We start from the raw sequence: 8562 nt of genomic DNA on the forward strand, positions 1-8562 counted from the left end.
ACTGCATTTGGCAAGAATTTGTAGTTTTGTGCACAAGGGGAAAAGATGGGATTGAGACATAGGATTTGTGGAACCTTTGCCAGAACCCCAGTCAAAGCTTAACATTGTGAGCTTCTCCTAATGAGGGAATGGTTTTGTCCTTGCCAAAGTCCTTAATTAACCAAAGTGAACAAAACATCTAAGTGGGGGGAATGTAACTAGTTCCCACTGTCCAAAGTCAATCCTTGCCCCACCTCTTAAACCCCTGCTCCCATATCCATAAAAATATATAGTCTAAGTTATATCTCCATGTTTGATGCAGACTAAACTCCTACAGGCAATGAACTCCTACAGGCACTGTTATTGTTATAGAATATAATGATAACAATTAATGAAATCGTTCCCTAGGATGGTGACATCACCTCCTATGGCATGAAAGCAGATAGACTGAGAAAGCCACAAATGTCTCTATAATGTAGGTTGGCCCTAACCGGTTTGGCTCAGTGGATAGAGAGTTGGCCTGCAGACAAAAGGTCCCAGGTTCGATTCCGGTCAAGGGCATGTACCTTGGTTGTGGGCATATCCCCAGTGGGGTGTGTGCAAGAGGCAGCTGATTGATGTTTCTCTCTCATTGATGTTTCTAACTCTCTATCCTTCTCCCTTCCTCTCTGTAAAAAATCAATAATATATATATATATATATATATATATATATATATATATATATATATATATATATATATATTTTAAAGTCTTCCATAATGTAGGTTGGATTGCAAGTCTGTCTCTTAGAGCATAGACTCATTGCCTCCTGACAAGAAGCACATTTCCTCGGGGCCGCTGGGAATACAGTTAAAAGGGAGAAAAATAAGCCACTAATCATTACAACTACAAAGGGGAGGAGTGTCAATGGAAAACATCCAAACCAAGGTCTGCTGCTTCAGGCACAACCTATTCTGACCTCAGTTCTTTTACCCAAAAAAGCTCCTTTTTTTTCTGCTGAATTCCCTACTGTACTAATGGTTGCTTTAGTTGGTCTATGCTTGAAATCAATAGTTTTCTGCCAGCATCTGTCAACTTATTATGGAATCATTGCTGTCAGAGGCCTTCTTCCCAAATCACATTTTCAAGGGGACAGACCTTGCTTGGCCACTGAATAAATGTAAGGCTACTTATTTGATAAATGATAGAGCCAGGGTAGGGTTTTCCTCTTCCCTAATTGACTGTAGTTTTCAACTCACCAAACTTCGTCTTCTCCCTTGCTTTACAGGAGTAGTGGGATCTATTTAAACAAGTAAAAATGTAGGCTGGGAGAAGTACTGTGAGAGGTGAAACGGAAGCATTTATGTAATTCCTTGTATTCCTAGGAGATAAAACTCAGATCATATGGGCCCCTCCATTACCCATGTCCAGACAAGGGATGAAATCAACAATATTAACTCCTTTCCCTTGAGATGGAATGTAGCCTGGTGGATTGAGTAAGCTGTGGATATTGGGTCCCTAGGACATTCAGTCTAGGCAATTCAGACACAGTCAGTTGAGATAAATTCTCAGAGGCCTAAGTATGTTCTTGTATTTGAGGTATTATTTATCCTATTTGCATAAACTTGTTCCAATAATGAAAAATACAATTAAAAATTTCTAGTCTTGATATTGGAAAGACCTCAATAATTTCTTAGCCATTTTTTTACACATTGCATTGTCATGCACGTTTTATACCAATTTCTCAATTCACACACACACACACACACACACACACACACATTTTATTTTGTTTGCATTGAATTTATATTATTATGAAAATACTTGATGATTAAAATATTGTATATTTCTATATAAATATATGCCTCCATTAATGTAGCTTTCTTTTAATTTCCTCAATAATTAAAGTTGGTTAAAGCACTAACTTGAAAAAAAAAATATGTCCTCTACATGCTTACTGCAGCATTATTTACAATCGGCAGGAAATGAAAACCTTCTTCTGAGACTCTTTCAGTGGCTAAATCTAATGGGCAGCCAGCAGGTCTCAGGGTGCCTTGGGCCTTTTGCTGACCTGCCCCAGACCAAGTACTGGTGGCAGCCAGCCTTATTACACAGCTTGACCCAACCTACATGCAATCAGACCCAGCACAGTCAGCTAATAATCGTGGATCACTTTGTATCTCCTAAGAAGTAGCCCAGGGCCAATCACAGGTAGTGCCTGACATTGACCTGCAACACAATCTTCCACAATTCTGTATGCAATGAAAATATTCACAATAAAGACAAAATAAAGATTTTTTTAAGTAAATAAAACCTATAACAATTGTAGTCAAAAAGGCAGAAAAAGGGAAATGAACATGTTCTGGCTACAAGTTTTTATACTGTATATAGAGCAGCATATTATTTGAAGGTAGATACAGATAGGAAGACTAAGTATTTCTGTACTCAGCAGTACAAAATGCATGAATATGTTTTTTTAAATATATTTATGGGCCAGACACACCCTGGAGCCTCCATCATGCACCATTGGGGTCCCTCAGCCTGGTCTGTGCCCTCTTGGAATCCAGAACCCCTCGAGGGATGTCGAAGAGCCAGTTTCAACCCGATTCTGCAGGCCACTCTCCTTGGGAGGACACCAGACCAAGGCTCATGGCTGGCAAGTGCTGCTGTGGCAGTGTGAGCCTCTCCCTATCAGGACTAATTTGGGCAAGAGCCCATAGCAGGCACAATGGGGCCGGGATGAGTGGAGTGGCATGTAGGAGCTGCAGGCTACCCAGAGGGACCCCAACAGTGCATGAATTCATGCACTGGGCCTCTAGTAAAATATAAAGGATTTAAATGAAAAACAAAAGGTAAAAATTTTATGTTCGTTTCAATCAATGCTGAAAAGCATCACACAAAATTCAATACATGTTAATGATAATAATAAATTAGGACTATCAATCTCATAAGAGAAAATAAGAAAGAGCCTTCAGGGATAGAAACCAAGATGGCGGCATAGGTAAATATCTAAACTGCTGCCTCGCACAACAATTTCAAAACTACAACTAAAAAACAAAACAGACATCATCCAGAACCACAGGAAGGCTGGCTGAGTGGAAATTCTACAACTAGAAGGAAAGAGAAAAGCACACTGAGACTCAGAGGAGCTGCAGGAGGCAGAGGTACTAAGATGCACGTGTGGAGAGGACTGGAATAAAAAGTATTATACAGAGATCTAACAGCAGACTAGAGGATTGCAAGAATCAAGTCAAAGATTTGAAATACAAAGAAGCAAAAAACAACTGGAAAAGAAAAAAGAAAAAATAATCCAAAAATGTGAAGATAGTGTAAAGGAGCCTCTAGGACAACTTCAAGCGTACCAATATCAGAATTATGGGGGTGCCAGAAGAAGAGAGAGAGCAAGATACTGAAAACCTATTTGAAGAAATAATGACTGAAAACTTTCCTCATCTGGTGAAAGAAATAGACTTACAAGTCCAGGAAGTGCAGAGAACCCCAAACAAAAGGAATCCAAAGAGGACCACACCAAGACACATCATAATTAAAATGCCAAGAACAAAGACAAGGAGAGAATATTAAAAGCAGCGAGAGAAACACAGTTATCTACAAGGGAGCACCCATACAACTGTCAGCTGATTTCTGAACAGAAAATATGCAGGGATATTCAAAGTGAATAGCAAAAACCTACAATCAAGATTACTCTACCCAGCAAAGCTATCATTCAGAATTGAAGGTCAGATAAAGAGCTTCACAGATAAGAAAAAGCTAAAGGAGTTCATCACTGCCAAACCAGTATTATATGAAATGCTGAAAGGTATTCTTTAAGAAGAGGAAGAATAAGAAAAGGGTAAAGATAAAAATTATGAACAACAAATATATATCTACCAACAAATGAATCTAAAAATCAAGTGAATAAAAATATCTGATGAACAGAATAAACTGGTGAATATAATAGAATCAGGGGCATAGAAAGGGAGTGGACTGACAATTCTCAGGGGGCAAGGGGTGTTGGGGGTGCGGGAAGAGACTGGACAAAAATCGTACAACTATGGATGAGGACAGTGGCGAGGGGTAAGGGCAGAGGGTGGGGTGGGAACCAGGTGGAGGGGAGCTATGGGGGTAAAAAGAGGAACAATTGTAATAATCTGAACAATAAAGATTTATTAAATTAAAAAAAGAAGGAGCCTTCAGTTAAAATCATACTTATTGGTCAAATATTAAATAAATTCTATGGTTGGAAACATTTCAGGAAACATATCAACTCTCACTCCCTATAGTCATCATTGAACTGTAGACCCTAGCCCAAAAATTAGGTAAGAAAAATGAATTTTTAAAAATTAGAACAAGAGAAATTAAAAATCTTTATTTGCAGATGATGGAAAATTTGTGTAGAAAATCAAAATAAATTTAGAAGAATCTACTAAAATTAATAAGTGAATTAAGAAAGCATAGGACCCAAGACCAATATTGAAAGGCAATTATACATTGTTCTTTACAAATGAACAATGAGTAACTAGAAAATTAAATTTATTTAAAATAATTTCCCAAAACAAACTACTCTGGTAAGATAAACAATACATCAGTTTCCATGCCAAGGTGACTAAATGAGTCCTCTGGTATGGAAAGTTCATGGCACTATATGTATGTATAAAAACCAGACCTATATTTGGACAATATGGAAAAATTAAGAGTCAGAATCAAGATTTCCTTGTTATAAATCTTGGGCAAAATAGATGATTGATCATTGGGATCTGATATCATTAGGTACAGATCATCTATCTCTATTCCAATAGGGATATCAGGTCCCCAAGATTTAGAAACTTCTGGTGATCAATTAATGATATATCTAGATACCACTGCATGCTCAGTTTCCATGGATGAACCCAGAGGATGAAGCCTGCTTATTCCCTGAAATTCTACTAAACTTCTGCCTCTCAAGTTTGTATTATGGACAACTATCTTCAAAATTAATGTCACAAAACTGTCCTAAAACCAAGACATGTGAGTATTTGCCACTCAGAGGTGCAAAGGTGAGAGAGAAATAAAACCCTAGATCTGATACTTGAATCATGAGAAAATCCACACTTGATGCCCAAAACTTTTTGTTTGGAGTCCAGAATCTTTCCTCAGGATATTTGCTGAGAAGAAGCAATGTAAATGAAAGGTACATACAGGCTTCATACTCTGTGAGGAGAGGGCTCCAGTTGGGGCAGTGGATGCTGTTTTTTCCTTTTTTTTTTAATATTTTGATTGATTTCAGATTGGAAGGGAGAGGGAGAGAAAGATAAAAACATCAATGATGAGAGAGAATCACTGATTGGTTGCCTCTTGCACACCCCCCACCGGGGATCAAGTCCACAACCCAGGCATGTGCCCTTGAACTTGGGACCCTTCAGACTGCAAGCTGATGCTCCATCCACTAAGCCAAACCAGCCTGGGCTTTCCTTTTTTTTTTTTAAATAAGAAGATGCCTTAGCCTGAAGAAGTTTTCCTTTGTGTTTTCTAACTCAGGAACTTTTTTATAACTTGTTTCACATCTTAAACTGGAAGCCTGGACATTCCAGGGGGTGAAAACCTATGAATAGCCTTAGAGAGATACCTATTGTATACCTGTTCCACAGAGTTCATGTTTTTCTTAATAAGTTCTGGTTTCAGTTATTGTGGCAATAGGGCAAAAGGGAAACAGAGGTCAAAGGGAGTATAAATAAGAACCAATTTCCCCCGGTGTCTATGAGAAAGGCGAGAGAGAGAGAGAGAGAGAGAGAGAGAGAGACAGACAGACAGACAGACAGACAGACAGACAGACAGAGACAGAGAGAAGTTGGATGTACCTATCTAATAGAAAGTTACCTATTCCGTAATATCTTGGAATCCCTCTCCCACCACAGGTCTTCCAGAAATGGAGAACTGCTTGTGAGACAGGGACCAGAGCAGACACTGGCCAAGTAGTCCAGTGTTTCTATTTCTCTTGGCTAATAAGCAGGTTGGCAGCAGTGGGGAATGAAAATGCCAGACACGTGCTGCAGGAACACTCCTTCCTGTAGCATCTGCCCTGCTGTCTCCCTGGAGGGGAGAAGAGGCTCTACTCACTCCTGAGGACAACTGCAGCCCTCAGTTCCCTGGAAAGAGCGAGGCTGGCCAGGAAAGGGAAACATTGACCTACGTACCTAACTGCTGAGGAGCCCATACAGAACCCCTGACCTGCCTCTATCACTGGAAGTCATAATGTGAACCAACCCCTGAAACATGGAGACATGCCTGGGCAAACAGAGGAAAGGCTTTCTAATGAAAGATAATTACTATCAGAATACAAAAGAATGTCAAATAACTTTTATCTAGTATATTCACTTAAATTAAAAAAAGCTATTCCCGTACTTAAAATAAAGGAGTTGGTAGCTACAAAAAGATAAAACTTTATTTTATAATAAAGAAATAATTACTAAGTGCACAGTACAGTACAGTTACCCATAGGCAGAATGTTATACAGTAGACCTCTAGAACATATTCATCTTGCATAACTGTTGAACTGCAATGGGATTGAGAGCAAACTGTCACACATCAAATTCAAAGAGAGTGTTTAAAGAAAATAAATTACAACCTAGAATTATATACTAGAAAATGATAAGATCAAATATATTTGAAAATTTCAAAATCAGAATGTTGGGTGCAGGTTAAAAGGGGTCAATGGGGAAATAAAGTAGACATCGTGATACTTTCAACAATAAAGATTTTTTAAAATAGATAAATATAAAACACAATGTTTATTATGAAAAAAGATGAGATTATAAAGGATGTAGTTCATTAATCTAGTTATTCTATTTCAAAACACAACAAAGGTCTAATATTTGAAGTATATTAATATTCATTCCTAACATTCACTATTTGAACTCACAGAGAAAATTAACACCAATTTGGGTCACTGCTTATGTGCTAGGAAATGAGAAAGTTAGTGTCAACGTTCTATTTTTCTTTTTTTTAATTTTATGTTTATATTGATGTCAGAGAGAGTAAGGAAGAGAGGGAGAGAGAGAAACATCAATGATGAGAGAGAATCATTGATCTGCTGCCTCCTGCACACCTGCTTCTGAGGATGGAACCCGCAACCCAGGTATGGGCTCTGACCAGAAATTGAACCATGATCTTCTGGTTCATGGGTCGATGCTCATCCATACTAGTCAGGCAAATGTTTTATTTTTCAATTCCCACATTATTACTTAAAAAAATAAAATAAACTTCGTAGAGGAAGGAAGAGGGAGAAATAGAAACATCAATGATGAAAAAGAATCATTGATTGGCTGCCTCCTGCCCACCCCACCCTGGGATAGAGCCTACAACCCAGGCATATTCACTGACCAGGAATCAAACCTTGGCCTCCTGGTTCATAGGTAAATGCACAACCACTGAGCCATGCCAGCCAGGCTCACACAATATTCTTATCATGTTCTTAGTATTTTTATTTCTAATAAAAACTGTATCCAATTTAACTTAATCTAAATTAGGCTGGTAAATAGCAATATGAGTATGATTATGAAATTCTATCTGATTTCAAAGTAAAGGCTCTTCACTGTTCACTCTACATATCATCTGCAAGAGCACCCTGATCATTAAGTATTCAACTTGTTTTTAACCATTACCATGAGCAGCTCTTGCTTCATTAATGGCTATGTAGATTGAGAATGTCAATCACTATTTCCTGGCACCTAAGATTTTCCCATGATGCTCCCGTCTCCTTCTATAAATCAGCATTTTCTGTTTTTTTCCTCCTACCCCCATCCTAGGGAATTTGACACCTATGTTTTCTTGGAAAGTGAACTGCAGAAACCGCACTGGAGCTGTAGAAACACAGACCCAGTTCTAATTCTGCCTCATCTGCTCATTAGCCATGGAACATTGGGACATACCTCATAAGTTTATAAATCCCTTCAACTCCCTGAAGGAATTCATCCTTTTATGATATAATTGAAAATTAACTTGGATAAAGATACTCTCTATATATTTATACATATCATTATGTATATATATATTTTTTCTGTGTGCGTGCATGTGTGTGTGTGCGCGCATGTGTGTGTGTGTGTGTGTGTGTGTGTGTGTGTGTGTGTGTGTGTAAGTATAAGTGCATGTACATACCTTTCCCAGGTCGAGTACTCTCTTTTACATTCCACTGGGACATGTTATTACCCCTCTGTCTTGATTTGAGTTCTGTGCAGTAGCCACCCTAATTTATAATGTACTAGGAGCCCATTGCACGAAGTTTCGTGCAATAGACTTTTCCTTCACCTGGCTGCCGGCACCAGTTATCCGCCAGCAGCAGTTTTCCTCTGGCCACCCGCCGATCAGAGCGCCTCCCGCCAGCACGATCGGCCACCCCGAGAGGAACTCCGATCTCTGATCGGGAGGTGCTCCGATCGGGCGGGTGGCCAGAGGAAAACTGCTGCTGGTGGAAAACTGGTGCCAGCAGCCATGCAATCAGCCACCCCGAGTTCCACCACCAGCGTCTTCCGCAGCGCTGGCCGTTTAAGCCGGCAGGAGGAGCGGGGGTCGGGGACTTGCGAGTCCCCGGCCCCCCCCCCCCCCGGCTCCTACCGCCAGTCAGTCGGCC

Source organism: Cnephaeus nilssonii, assembly GCF_951640355.1.
Source record: "Cnephaeus nilssonii genome assembly, chromosome: 13".
Classification (NCBI taxonomy): domain Eukaryota; kingdom Metazoa; phylum Chordata; class Mammalia; order Chiroptera; family Vespertilionidae; genus Cnephaeus; species Cnephaeus nilssonii.